Below are 15,465 nucleotides of genomic sequence, written 5' to 3'. Positions count from 1 at the left end.
GCAGTGGGAGGGGGTTATCATTCCACCAGATTCTGTGGAGATCTTTTAACATCAAATGTGAAAAAGTTTAATAAATTTGACTGTTTGCTGAGATTTTTAAGTTCCAAAACTTCTAGTGTCCTATAGCCCTCAATCAGCTGATGCAAAGGTAGGTGAACAATACATGTAGAGAGTAAGAATTAGATATTCTATTTTACTAACAACAAAAGGAAAATAAAATATCTATTATATTTCTAACACCACTTCACACAACATGTTAATGAAGTTAAAGATATAGAAACCAGATCTGGACTGAAAATAAGTTATTTTCAGGGATAAGGAAATGATGGCCCATGATATTATAACCATCAGCTAAAATTCCCAGTTTCTAGGCAACTGACACAGGTTACAGGACCATGTGATTGGTAGAGTTTATTTTATGTTTGAGATGAACTCAGAAAATCTGATACAAAGCAGTGCAGAAGTGACTTGAACAGCCTTGCCAGCTCACGTAGGCAGAAAGCTGAAGCTGCTGGCAGTGCTTCCTGGAAACTCAGGACAAGCTGAACAAAGGGACCTACTTGTCTGCTGTGCCAGGGGAAGACTCACAAGCCATGGCAGGAATATAAATTTCATGTGAAAAAACAGTAAGATGCAGGTAAGTGATGCAGGTGGCAGAATAACTCAAGAGTGACTCTGAGTGTAATAATGGGTGTTAAGGAAAAGCTGTAAGGATCCAAGGCTGCTGCAGGAAGATCCTTGAGCAGCAGCTATGACAGCCAGAGATGAGTTTAAATAAGAAGCTCTCACCTGCCAGTGAAAACCTTTCCCCTTGGACTTGGGAAGAAGTGATGACAGGAGAGGCAGAGATAACAGAGGAAATGAATGAATTTGTCCTGGAATTGTGAGACTCATTCTATCAGAGAAGGGGTAGAGTTGTCAGTAGTGTCAGTGCATTCAGGCTTAGATGAGCTTGGAGGTGCAATTTGTAACATCTGTACCAATCTTCTCACCGGTTTCTTGACGAAATCTATTGCTCCTGGCAATGGCACACAAAGCAATTATTTCTTAATGAATAAAGTTTCTCTTTAAAAGACTGATAAAATACAGTGTAGGCAACCCTAGACCAATCCACCTCTGTCAGGGAGAAATAATCAGTAGCACAGTTCTTCCATGGAAATTAATTCATTCTATTTTTAGCTATTATGAATGTTTTTCACCTATTGATCCCTGTTCAGATTTTTGTCATCAGGTTATTCTCTATAACCACATAATAACCTTCCAGGAAAGGATAAAAAACAAATATTATTTTCTAATTACAATTCCAAGAATTGTTGTCATGAATGAGTGATGACTTGGCTTTAGGTAAATTCTCCAGATTCCTTCTGATTTACTGGGCATAAATTCAGCTTCTTCACAAACTGACCCCAATGTTCTGTACCCCGAGCCTTGGGCAGTACCCTCTGAGCAATAATTGGGATTTGGGGTTTTTGTTTTACTCCTCTCTTTCAGCCAAGATTGTTGGGCTGTAGGGAGCAGCATTCATACAGCGAGTATATCAAGAAAATAGGAAGAGATGGAAGGATGGATGGATGGATGGATGGATGGATGGATGGATGGATGGCATTGATTTTTATTATAAGACATTGGAGGTAATTTAAATAGTAGTTGACTTCCAGAATAGAATCTGTATATATTGGACAGCTTCTATTCAAAGTACATTAATTCAAAGCTAATACTAATGTATAAATTACACCTTAGCAAATTAAAAGCCTCCACATCTTTTTTCAGTGATATAAGCATGGGTTTATACACTCACCAATAAATGATTTTTGAGTATCTCTCAGCTGCCAGTCCTTCAGTTCTCAAGAATCCTCTTGAATCCTCCAGCAAAAAAAAAAAAGTTAAGCAGTTCTGCCTCAGTTGCTGTAGCTGTCAGGATAGTTCAGAACAGGCATATTTCACACTAAAATTAGAATTATTCAATGCTATTTGCTTCTGCTTTGAAATGGAAGTAAGATACACTTTGAGAATGATTACCTGCAGTAAAAAGTATTAATCCAAATTCATCTCAAGAGGGGGACAGAGTTCCATTAGCCAAGCTCACATAAAGGCATTTCACAGCCTCTGAGATGGTTCTAAGCATTTGTGGAAATCAAAGTCAGTCAAGCCCAGAGCAGAACAGCTTGGTCTCATCCTGCCAAGCACACATACGTGGAGGGTTTATGCAGATTAATGTGTCATTTCTGGAACCCATGTTCCATGGGTGCTATAATGCTTCTCTACTCAGAAAGCATTCTGCAGCTTTTAATCAAGTTTCCAATCAATTCAGCATCAAAAAACGATGGGTTAACAGCTGTGATTTTAAACTCCTTCCCCATAAAATGAGCTGTGCTCTATAATGTAGGTTCTAATCTGCTTCATCTTTGGAGATGTTCAAGCCAGGAGGAGCTGTGACTGAACTTCAGGAGTCTCTGTTGTCTAATGAGGGGCTGGAACTAACCCCAAAACACTTTTAGTCTCTTCAGAAACAGCACTGGCCCTACACAACAGAAGCTGCAGGTCCAGTATTATCACAGGACATAAAATTAAAGTTTTTCTCTTCTCACATTGTCTGGTCTGTGACTGCACCAAGGGTATTGAGAAAGATACATTCTATTTCCCATCTGGATTACTCTCATGCATTTGATTTCTGGTCATTTATAATCCAAGATAAAATTTAATGTGTTGACTAAACATCCTGTAATATTAACACATTGCAGCATGAGCTACAGTTCAGTATCTAGCGCTGAACACCTGAAAGAGTGAGAGAAAGAAACATACTTCACAATTTAGGTTCTAGTTTATGTTCCTTACTGCATTTTTCTTCTCTGGCTTTTTGAGAAATAGAGTTTATTACCACAGAAGAATGTGATTCCTGCATGGTCAGCATCCTGTGAACTGTAGGAGAAGATCAGCTAACTCAAGATGACGTATGTTTTCCTCCTGCACTTCAGAGAATTTCAGCTTTTTGTGCGTATCAGCTGGAAGTGAAAATGCTGAAAATCCCAAAGGGGGCAATAATTCCTGATTTTATCTTTGGCCAAGTCAATTACAGTGTGGAGGACAACCAACAGCTTGGTAAGTGTAAGTTTTTAGAGGAGCTGCACATCTAGGAGGTTTCTGTAACTTCTCTGTGGATGTGTTTCACATTCACAGGCTTGATGAGGAAGCATGTAGGTTTGACATGTACACTGGAAGATTTTTACTCAGGAAACTAATTAAGGCTCTCTGAACTTCTAAGGGAAACCTTTCCCCAAGTTATCCTTTTTACCCCTTTGTTATCAGAGGGAGAGAGCCTGAGCATACCAAATTTAGTGAGACATCCACCATGCATTAATATAAAATTACTACTGAATTATTCAGAGCAGAATTGACAATATGTGATAACAACAACTATGATCACCCTGGTCTCCCCCTAAAGTCTTTTGCAGCCAGTCTCCCATCTCCAGGAAAGATTTTCTTAAGCAGACAAACAACATTTCTGCAAGTTCAGAAACATGATAGACATTTTTTTTCTTGCATGTAGTCTCTTCTTCCCAAAGCTAGGATACAGTCAGGAAAGGTATTTTTCATTGGAAACCTTGTCTAATAGAGATCTTTGAATTACTTCTTGCATCAAGGTCTGTAATGATAATGGTATCATTTTGAGAAACTTTCTAAGGAAGTTTGTGAGAACTTTACTGTTCATCAGCAAGTAAATAGATTAGAGCATGAAAAAAATCTCACTTATTTTGTCAGATTCCATCTTGAAAAAAAGCACTTTTTGAACATATTCTGGCTTTTCAGAGGTGAAAGATTCAGGTATATGGTTTTGATTATTAACCAATTTCTTACATTGTTACATTGCCTGCTATAAAAAAAGCACATGGATATTAAAGAAATAAAAGCATTGAGAGAGTAAAACAGGTATTCTCACAGATTATACTTGAATTAGATTGATTTTGGTTTTTTTTAATTCAAACAGTGGTATTAAGAATAAAAGAAAAACTGGAGAAGCATATACCTCCTCTGTGGTGTAATCTCAAAGATACCTCAAGTCCATCTAAAAATACAGCACTACTGTGTGAAATCTGAATATAAGTTTATACAATTAAGTCATTACTTCATTACTTGACTTAAAAAAAGGTTTAAGGGCCGTGGAAAATGACAGAATGAGTCACATTTCACAAATCCAATCTTTCAGATAATCTCTTATTGTTCATTTACTTTTCCCTTCAATTTACATGCACTGGTAAAAATAAATGGGTTTTCCTTAAAAAAGCAATCTGAGTGGATCCTTGTATTTTATTTTTTTTTCAGAATCTTGTTCTTTCTCTCAAGGTATTCTTATAACCTGTAATACAGGTTATAAACACAATTTAAAGACAAAATTAAATGTATTAGCAGTTAAAGTCCATCTCATGCTTAGCTAAGAAATATGGAGCAGACGGGTTGAGATTTTCCAACACTGAAAATTCAGATTGTGAAATGAGCTTTCCAGATGGTCACTACACATTTATTTTGGTCATTTGTATGTAATGACAATACCCATTTCTTAGTGATGGTTCTGGAGCTAAAAAAAGAACACATTCATTTGCTGTATATAATCTAATCACCGAGACTGACATGTTTTCAGAAAAGCTGTTAATACAAGAAATTTATCCCATACAGTCAAAATGAATGGTATTTCTGTGTGAATAAGAAAATATTGAAACTAATGCAGGGAAGGGTCTTGGGATATGGACTGGAACAGTGACAGATTTATGCAAGATCACCTGTCAGGCCAATGCAGAAGCTCAAAATTTTGTGGCTGCCAAGGTCTTGTGTTTCCATATCTTCTTGAGAGATCTGCTTTCATTGGCAACTTAATCTGCCCAGATGAATTCAGTGAGTCCTAATGAATGATGTCCTGGGACCTAAATACAGCAAACTCCTCTACAGCCAGTCGATTTAGATGGCACATGATGTGTGTCATGTTCCAAGCATGGTACAGACAGCAAAGGGACACTTCTCCTAAACCAAAGTGTTGGTGTCACTTCCATCTTGTGGCTTCTTCAGATCTCTGCTGTCTGTAACAAAGAATCTCAGAATGGATTGGGTTGGAAGGTGCCTTAAAGGTCACCTCATTCCACCCCCCTTGCCCTGGGCAGACACCTCCCACTAGGCCAGGTTGATGTGAGTGGCCCCACTCTGCTCAGAGATGCCATAAAAAATGATTTCTCTATGGAAACACCTCTGTTTTCCTCGAAGATCTCTTTACTACATGGACATTCATCAGATCCATGCCTTTAATTCTAATTTATTGTGAGTTTTGTGCATGATGTCAGTGAGAAAATTATAATTGCGGATTCCTGAATCTACCAGAAGCACTGAAATTCAAAATATAAGGCATCATTTAAAAGCTAGTGAAAGATAAATGTAATTAGGTAAAATTGTAACATAGACCTTGGTTCTCATAAGCTCCTTATAAACAACCAACAAACCAATGAAATAAATAAATAAATACATTTTTAGTTTATTTGTCTACCAAATATATTTATTTGCTGGTTTGGTTTTTTTTGTGTTTTTTTTTTTTTTATCTCTTGCTAACATAACAATTAAAGAATATTTTTACTCCAAAATTTTAAGCCAACATGGAATAATTTAGCAATTACGTTTAAATGAAAAATTACAGGACACAAAGGGAGCTTATTTTCCTCTCCTAAACTAAAAGAAAACAGGAAAGTCAACACTGGCAATGAAACTGTCCTACAGTACTGAATCTTAATCCTTTTTCTGTTTCATTCTGCAGATCTTTTTTCACACTGGATTGTGAGGGAAAGATAATCAATTCAAATAAACCTCAAAATGGTAAGCCATATTTCATTTTCACACATTATTTAAAATACTTTAATTTAATGGATGTAACTGAAAAAACAAACTCTATTTTTGTTTTTTTAATAAGAAAACTGAAAGGGCAGAAAACAGAATTATTTGCTCAAAGCCATACAAACTGATATTGATAGAGTCAGGAGTGAAATTCATGTCTCGTGGTTGTTATTCTGATGCAGCAGTGACTAGATTATGTTGTTTTGGTTTTTTTATTTCTCCTTAGTGGAGATGCTGTTCTGCAGTCTGACCTCTGGAGCCAATACAGACACAAGTGTGGCATTTGTTAATCTAAAGACTCTCAAGAGAGGAGGAAAATGTGGCAGCAGGTATTAGACAGAGTGCAGGCAAACACACCACAAATAGAGACACAGGTTTTATGTGGAGTTATAGAAGCTATTTTAAGTAAATCTGGCTGAGTCATTACCTTCATTATTCACACAAAGAAGAGGATGTCCAAACTGAAAGAATTAGGACAATGCACCTCTCTGGAGAAGGTTTGCCTTCAGACTTCCCATGTTATCTAATATACATTTTATTTGCTGTAAACAGAGAAGACTGATGTAGCCAAAACAGAGGACTGTGACAATTTCAAACTAAAAATTCATTAGTCAGGTAAAAAAAAAATGTCAGCTGGCCTTGAACCCAGATATAAACACACTAAAATAGTCTAACAGCACACCAACAACACCTGACCTTTTTGTAATACTGGTCCAGCATCTGAGCAATGTGATGACTGAAGGTATAAAACCTGAAGACACCCACTTGATAAAAAATTTGCCAAATAAAGAATAAGGTAAATACAAGGTGGCCAAGCCATCCTGCCCAATACACATAAAGGAGAACTGGCAATATTGAGAACAAGGTTAGCACTGGCAGGAGCAGGGGAGGTTCCCCAGCTCTGTCTGGGCAGATTGGAATAGACAAGTAGTATAAAAAAACAGGTATGGAAAGGAAAGACAAAATACCACAGAAAAAACCAAAACAAAACCATAAAAATAAAACAAAGAGGAAATGGTTTGATTGTCATCCAAAAGATTTCAGGCAACATATGTGGACACAGATTTCTTGACCACATGAGCTTTTAAAAAAAATCTGTAGAAGCTATGGGTTAGTTGGAGTCCCAGTGATGAAATACAATGTCCTTCATAAAGACAGGTGATGTTTTAAGCCATGTCTTGCTGAGCTGTGGTGTTATAAATCCTTCTGATGGCTACTGCAAATGTTCCTGGGCAGTCACTCCACGAGTACGAGTCAGCATCAGATTCCCTGCTGAGTCAACCTAGAGGAAATGCTTAACTGTCCCTACAGTTGGATCTCATAAATAATGTGTTTCTCTTTTTTTCTTTAAAACAAATGAAAGAGTTGTGGCAAGTGATTTTGTATATGTGTATTTTATCATATAAAATTTCTAGAAGACTTCAAGTGATGGATAAGAGGTTCACAAGAGTTTTATTAGTTGGGAACATCAATCTTGGTAGCAGAGCAGGTGCTTACTTCACTAAATGTTCCTTGTTGTACAGGGGCTCTCTGCAAACCCCTGTACTTCCCTTAGCTCTCTCTGGTTACTTCATGCTCTGAGTTACTGGTGTTAAAGATGCATCCTGCCCAAAGAGAGGAAGGGGTTATGTTACAAAATCAGCAGTGACTAGTAAATTAATAAACCAAAGTTAAGGTACAATTTTTTCTAGGCATTTAGGTTACTTTCACCTCTATATATTGCAAACAGTTTAAAATAATTTTATCCATGGCACTGCTTCAAAGTTACCTGAAGTCAATTAAAATCTGCTTTTTATTTACACAGGCTTAGGTTCATTTATACAGGAATGATCCCCTGCCATCTTACAAGAGAGATCAAAAATTACTTGGACCATGAAAGTGGATGAGCCTCTTGACTTTTTACCTGGTGGATGATATATTTTCTTTATTTAAACATTCCAGTTTAATTTTCTCTTGTTTTCTTTGTTCTTTCTTCACACAGACAAAACACACTTATCACCTGTGCTTATTAGCTGGCAAAACTGTGTTTTCTTTTAGCACATTGATTATGGTCATAAAGCACCTTTATAAATATACATCAATGCTGGTTTATGCACTGTTTTTTTCACTGTCAAGATACTGTTACATTAACAATATCTCCAATTTATGTTTTGTTTTAAAATGTACAACAAAAGTCTGACAGTAACACATCATTGCAATGGAAAAGAAATCATCCATTTGTCTTTGGTTCATTGACCATCTCTAAATTTGACCAGGTAATTCAATCAGTGATATTACTTTTTTCCTATTTGAATCTTTGACTCCCTGTGCAATTTCTCTTTCTGTAGGTGTCTGATTCAGATATTAGATGAGTGTAAGTGATTTAGAAGCTCAATGACTTGATACACAAAGCAGACTAAATGTTCCCTTTGAGTAGCCAGCAGAATTTACAGTAGTAGCTTAATAAATTATTGTTAAAGTCCTGCTGAGAAGCAACAAACTTCCTGGAGAGACAATGCTGATCAGATGAAATCTGAAGTGGAAAAAAAAAAGAAATCCATCCATCCATCCATCCATCCATGAAAAGAACAAGTCACTGCAATTTTTACTGTTGTTTCCATTCTGACAACACCTCCAGTGACATGCAAGTGTGATGCATTTGCACACCTTGATGGAAGCAGGTTATGGCTACGTGTTCTTTTTTATTAAATTTCTTTATGAGGGAATGATATTATATACTCTATGCAGTGTTTCTGAGTATATAAAAGGAGAAAACATAATGTATTTTCCTCAGAGAATAGGATTTATGTGCTGCAAATGCCTGATATGAAGGAATGGCTTTGTGAGGGATTACTGTCAATACTGCCTGTTTATGAATCAAAACCTATTCAGCAATCGTAAGCAGCTGGAAGCTGAACATCTGGGCCAAGAGTCAGCAGAAAATTTTGCTACCTCTGGATATTGTCTTTGTAGGGGATCAGTTTATCTAGGTTGAAATAAGGGCCAGCTGTGAAAATCCAAATGGAGAAATAAACTTCCCTCAGTGGAGCAAGGACAGCAAAGCCAGAACAAATGGAAATAACAGAATCTGCTCCTCGAGATCTATTCCTGTCCCATAAACAGTGTGCACAGGTAGACAGAGCGAGAAGAGCTGGCACATCTCCTCTGTGGGATACACCAGGGTCTTATGGGCACACAGAAATGGAAAACAACTTCCTCAGGCAATGGGGACACAAAGAAATGGAAAACAACTTCCTCAGGCAACGGGGACACAAAGAAATGGAAAACAACTTCCTCAGGCAATGGTCTATAGCTGTGAGTTTTATCCTCCCCTTGTCCAGACTCACACTGGGATTTTAGAAAAATGCAGAGGAGGCATCCAGCTGTGCTTGCAAAAGGAGTGTGTGACTGAGTGGGTTTGGTCAGAAGATAATTTACTGGGAATACAAAGATCTCCCCTAATTTCTAATATGTATGCTAAGGAGTTCAAGGTTCTCTCAGGGCTGTAGAGGGACGTGCCTCTTTCTCTCTGTAAAAATGTGCAACAATCTAATTTCAAGCTTTTCTGTTAGAATTTTATGTGCTTTGAATTAGACCTTTTAAAGGAGGTATAACAGAGATCTTAGGCAGTAATTAATCCTTCCTTTTACTTTTAAAAAATGAATGTGACAAAAGGCTGCAATTTTAATGAGTGCTGAACACTGGGTGGGGAAGTGGGATGTCTCCAGGACCAGGACTAACTTCTAGAATCTGATCTCTTCTCCACCATCACAACCTCAGTCTGATCAAGGTTATCTACTAAAACCAAGATCTTGATTTTGGCAGCAAAGAACTTCATTTGACAGGCCTAAAACACTAAAACTGATGTTTTTGCATGCTAAATGTCCACGCTAGGCTAAAAATATTTTGCAAGATTTCAGCCAAGACAGCCCATCTTACCACTAATCATTTGAAAGTTAGGCTATCAAAGCATATTTCATCCTGAGGATAGCAGGTAGAGAATAAAAAAGCACATGGATCTACACAGTGAAGGCAACTCTCCCTACTGACCCTTCCTGAGGGCATGACTGTTTCTCCACATAATGCAATTTTTATTTTCAGTTTACTTAGTGGAAAATGGCTGTAGGAAAAATATAGGAACAAAATACAACATAAATTTTAATGTTCCTTAGCTTTTGTGCACTCAGCTTTGCAACCTTATTTCAGGAAATTAATGGAATTGTTCTTAGGTGTGATTATTTATTTGTAATAAGGTTGTGCAAGACTTTATAAATTGCAATGTTAGTAAACAAGACTTACATTCCCTGGCCTGGGAAAAACAGGCTTTTATATTAACAGCCAGTGTTGCAACATTTCGTTGTTTCTTCATGTTCATGAAGTCATTTTTCTTTACAGCCACTACAACAGCAAATGGTTCTGTCATTAAGCTCTTCACAGAAATTTACTGTGATTTTATTGAAATGGAAAAGAGACAATGCTTTGAGACTTTAAAGGATTTCTTAATACACTTCACTAATTTCTGCTTTATTTGAAAACTGCTCATCAATATTACTGCAGCTTCCCCTGCCTAAAAGAATTCCTGTTATTGCCACCTCTCTATCCCCAGCCATAGAATGGGTCTGCTGGCTTGTCAGATTTAATCTCTAAAAAGCAGCAAAGTTATCAAAATCTGTCAAAAATATATGTGTATTAATATCTGATTTACCCCATGAAGACAAGGAATGGAGTGTGAAGAGTATGGCTGAACAGTCTAATGAAATTTTAATGGAACTTCAATAACATTTATTGGATCTGTATTTGTTACAAAGTTTACTTCTTTCCTGATTTCAAAAACTGTCGGTGTTTAAGAGAATTTTGGCCATACCATCACACTACCCAGAGTAATTCAACTTCATAGGCCACAGCCTCTGCAATTTTGCCTCTCTCCAAGGGAAAAAATAAAAGAACAAAACTGCCACATAATATGTGATAAAAGGAAAAACACAAATAGAATTATACATACTGCTACTACTGGAATTTCATGTTCTGGGAAGACAGTGGGATGACCACGGTGAAGGAAAAAAAATTAGGTCAGTGTGGCCAATCTATTTTTTGTTAGCATGACTGATTTCCAGTTGTATTTCTATTACATAGAAAGTTTTCAGCTATGGCTCATTATGTTATGCCACACCTGGATATTTCTGCTTCAAGTAACTGCTTGTCTAAATCCATGAAGAGCTCACAGGAAAGGTAATAAAAATTGGAAAAATTAATAAAAAAATAAAATAAAAAATAAAAAATTGAAAAAATAAGGCACAGAGTATCAGCAACTAATGATCAAAAGAGTCAAAATTAGACTCTGTACCAGACCACAGGAAGAAAAAATTCTTTTACCAAAAATCCAATGTGGTTTGGTGCTTCAAATAAGATCAACAAGATCAACATCAGTTCCCACACTGAATCATTAAAACTTTCTCTCTAAATATGTTTTTTTAAAAAAATTAAAGCCTAAATAGCCACCTACTTTCTTTAATGTTTTACAGCATCTTTGCAATAAAATAGTACCTTTGTGCTATGCTCTCACAAATAAAGGGCAGAAAGACTGAGATTTTGCAATATTTCATGTAAGTACAGAATTAAACAACTTTTTATATCGAAACAAATTCTTGAAATTGAAAATTTCAAAAAAAAGAGTCACATCCTTTGTATTTAAGGTCGTTCTGCCATCCTCTGATCTTAGTTTGGTGAAAAGGAAAAAAATTATAATGAAAGATTATTTGGATGCCTTGTTCTTACTTCTATCTGTACTCTGCTTGATTTATTCTATCCTATAAAAGGAAACAATTTCAAAGAAGGAAAAAAAAAACAAAACTCACATAACCAACCAAAAAAAACAGGTTGAAAGAACTGAGATTCTAAAGAATCTATTCAAAGAAAGCAGAAGTTCAAAGAGGAAATGTTGTGTTGTCAGATGGAAAGGAGCAAAGAGATTGAGATGACTCTTCACAGAAAGGGGTTTTGGATTAGAACGTTGTCATTAGTAACCTTACTGCAGTTCAATAATCAATGCCAAAACCAGCAATTAAGTAGAGAATAATGACAATGGTTAAAGAAATTTTTTGTGACAAAAATTATATTGGACTTGCCTTTTGTTGCTGAACCTGGAGAGTTGCATCAGGTTTCCCAAAAGCTTCTTCTGCTGGCACTCCCTGAAACATGGATCAGCAGCTTCCATGTCCATGGGGTGATTATGACTGCCAGGAGATTGAGGAAAAATTGTTCCTGCCCCAGCCACAGGTGTGTGTGATTTTCATCCATGACTGGAGGAACCTGGGCAGCTTTTTCTAATGCCAAAGGCACATCCAAATGGGACAGGCCAGACTTCCTAACAGAATTTATGAGAACAGGAATTTAGATCTAAGAAACAGCTGAGTCACAGGACCTCTAAAATAGCTTGACTTGCAGTGAGAGTGCTTCCCTCACCTTTGTGGCCCTGGCCTCAGCTTGGTAGCCCACTTCTGACACTGCCAAGTACAAGGAACAAAGTGCAGATTGGTGTGCTTGAAGTTTCATTCCCTCTTAGGCAGTCTCAGAAATAATACATGAAAATGTGTGTAGAGCTTTCAGCAATTCCTAATATAAATCTGTTACGTGAAAGAACAAGAGGTTTGAGGGAAGCTGAGGTTTGCTCTGATCTTTCTTTGCCTTCTTCACAGAACTGGGTTGGGAATCAAATCACCCAAGGTGGGCCAATTCTAACGTAGCCTCTCGCAAATCATCCTGTAGATTCATTAGAGCAGCTATGAGGGAGAGGGACTGAGTGACTTCTCTTTACCTCAAAAGCAAGATATTCCAAGCTTTTATAAATGACAACTGTCTTTCTGTGTCAGAAAAACCAGGGTTCCATCCCTCCTGCCTGAAATCACAGGAGTTCAAGGAGATGCGCTATTTTGGCAGGATTTATGTATTCAGCACAGACATATGTCTGAAAAAGACTTTTCCTAACCGGCTTTGGACATTCTCCAAAGCCAGCTCCAGCAGAGATCAAGGTCTCACAGAGCCCAGAGCTTGTGTCTCAGAGACAATTGTTAGAAAAGCATGGGGTCCAGGGACAAATAGCTAAGGAGTGTGCTCCTGATCGGTGTCCTGTGCTGCTTCCACCAGGCCAGCTGCCTCAGTCCTTGGGCAGACAGCCCTCATTCCCAGGCAACACCAGAATTGGACAAAAAAATTGAGTGGGATTCTTTCTTGGCTAAGGAGAGTGCTGACAGGGTGTCAGTAATTTGGAAGACAAGAAAAATGTTTCTCCAGCACTACCTGTCTTCCAGGCAGTGCTTGGTCTCAGGACACCAGCAGCCTACTTGTGGCTCCTCGCTTGGGATTCTGCAAAGCAGGAGGGACAAGAGTCCTCTCAGTAAAGGGTGTTAGGTGACCACAGACTGCTGAACAAGACACTGGGAGGGGACACAGCCAGGACAGGTGGCCACAGCTGACCCAAGGGACATCCCAAACCACAGGGCCTCATGCTTAGCATATAAAGCCAGGGGGATAAAAAGGAAAGAGGCACATTAAGAGTGATAGCTGAACACCTGCCTGCCCGTGGGAATTAGGGAATGAAATCCTTGCTTTGCTTTGCTGGTGTGCACAACTTTTGCTGTATCTACTAAACTGTCTTCATCTCAACACATGAGTTCTCTCTTTCCTGATTCTCTTCCCTCATCCACTATGGGAGAGTGATTGAGTGTCTGTGTGGGGCTTACTTGCCAGCTGAGGTTAGACCATGGCACCCTGATAGATATAATTTTATTATGGTGATATGTTTTAATAGCCCAGACAACAGAAGCAAGAAAAGCTATCTTGGTGCTATAAATTGAACAGATTAGCTGTAATGTTATATTTAGTATTGCACAAAATAGATGTTCTGGCTGCTTCACTCAGACAAGGAACATTTTCTCTTTCTGTTTAGTGGGCAACAAATCAGCCTAGAACTGTGCTTTATGTTCTGAAAATCCTCATTTAATTTCTTTTTGTTTTTAACTTTCTCTCTTTTTGTGGACTCCTTGTTGCAGACATCACACATACTCTTGTGATGAGTTAATCATAATTAGGGACCACATTCCCACCCAGCTTCTCATGTAGAAGCTAATCATCAGGAGAGGGGAGAAAATAGGATGAGAAAGCTCATGAGTGGAGATAAACAGAGGTACATCACTTTACTTAACAGTCCATTGCCAAAACAGGCTCAACTTTGAGAAAATTATCAGCATTTGAAAATGCCCAGGGAAGTGGCTGAGTCACTGTCCCTGGAGGCATTTAAAAGATGTGTAAATGTGGAACTTGTGAATGTGGTTTAGTGATGGGCTTGGTCCTGTTAGCTTAACATTGGACATAATCATCTTAAAGCTCTTTTCCAACCCAAAGGATTCTGTGGTTCTAATTTCATGAAAATTAAACTAGATTTGGGTAGTGAGAAAAAAAAAAGCTACTACCTTTTCTCTCCCAAGTGTGACTTCACTCTCTTGTTCCCTGCCTGATAGTATATGATATGTATTTAATAACTTTATTGATTCTTTCAAGTCATAAAATCATAGGATGGTTTGGTTTGGAAGGGACCTTAAAGAGCACTTGGTTCCAACCCCCTGCCATTGGCAGGGACAATCCCCCCTGGATTTAATTGTGGAACCCTGCAAATTGTTGGATGTCACAAGGGTTAACCTGTGTCTTCCTGCCTGATTTAGGGTCTTTGCTATTATACAAAATGGGAAAATAAGGTGCTGTCGTTTTGGTTCTGAGGTCTGACTTGGGCATTTGTGATGCAGTTCTGCTTTAGGTGATTTGATTTGCCAGTCTGACACGGTGATTTGAGATTAAAGCTGAATTAGTGCCGGCTTTTTAAAACTGGGAAAAATCATTGCTAGACAGTTAAATTTAACATCCTGAAGCCTTATGCTTCAAACTTTCTTATTGATTAGCCTGAATTACTTCATTCTTTTTTACCTACAAGTCCTTTTATACCTTATTGAGTGAATTATCTTCCAGGTGGGAAACTAAACTGTCTGGGAAATTATAAAGCTCCAGGTTGTGATTCTGATCAGTGCAAAATGAATTTATAATGTACACTGGATAGAAAAGACTCAAAGAAGTTCATGCTAACCTGGTTTACTTCCACATACTGAAATTATGAGAATAGGAAGGAAAGCACGAGTTCTCTATAATGAACTGAAGTTACTAGAAGTATTAGAGTTTTATTGTACGTTTTCATTTCAAAAGTGAACTTTGTTGTTAAATAGTTCTTAATAATACTTCTTTTTGTAAAATGCTTCCTATCTCCAGAGAGGGACAGTTAAAAAAACCAAGGATGTTGCAAAGACAAAGCACAATATTGTAGCAGTGTTTGTCCACCCTACCTGGAACTTGTTTGAGTGCTTGAGGTTCAGCCTCAGCTCTTAAAAAAGTAAAAGAACAAAGATGATACCAATAGAGCAGCAAAATATTTGAAGAATTTATCTGATGCTCTGCACAGTAAGTAGAAAATCTTGATATTGGATTTAGGTCTGTGTCTGAAATGTCACTTTAACAACCTTTAAGAATGTTGAGCTGCAAGGGTTTACTCTTCAAGGTATTCAGTGTAAGCAGTTG

At 37.7% G+C, this 15,465-nt stretch overlaps 1 long non-coding RNA gene across 1 annotated transcript; it reads right to left on the bottom strand.

The window, feature by feature from the left end:
• Nucleotides 1-7,303: 7,303 nt before the first annotated feature.
• LOC147652875 (uncharacterized) lies at nucleotides 7,304-10,238 on the bottom strand. Its single transcript, XR_015287073.1, has 2 exons — nucleotides 10,147-10,238; nucleotides 7,304-7,472 (listed from the first exon to the last, which is right to left on the bottom strand). It is a non-coding gene; the product is annotated as an uncharacterized LOC147652875 (long non-coding RNA).
• Nucleotides 10,239-15,465: the final 5,227 nt, after the last annotated feature.

This window comes from Cyanistes caeruleus, chromosome 5 (assembly GCF_971803275.1).
Source record: "Cyanistes caeruleus chromosome 5, bCyaCae1.hap1.1, whole genome shotgun sequence".
In the NCBI taxonomy this organism is placed as follows: domain Eukaryota; kingdom Metazoa; phylum Chordata; class Aves; order Passeriformes; family Paridae; genus Cyanistes; species Cyanistes caeruleus.
Note: the sequence above shows the minus strand (reverse complement) of the source record. Positions and strands in the feature narration are given on the sequence as shown.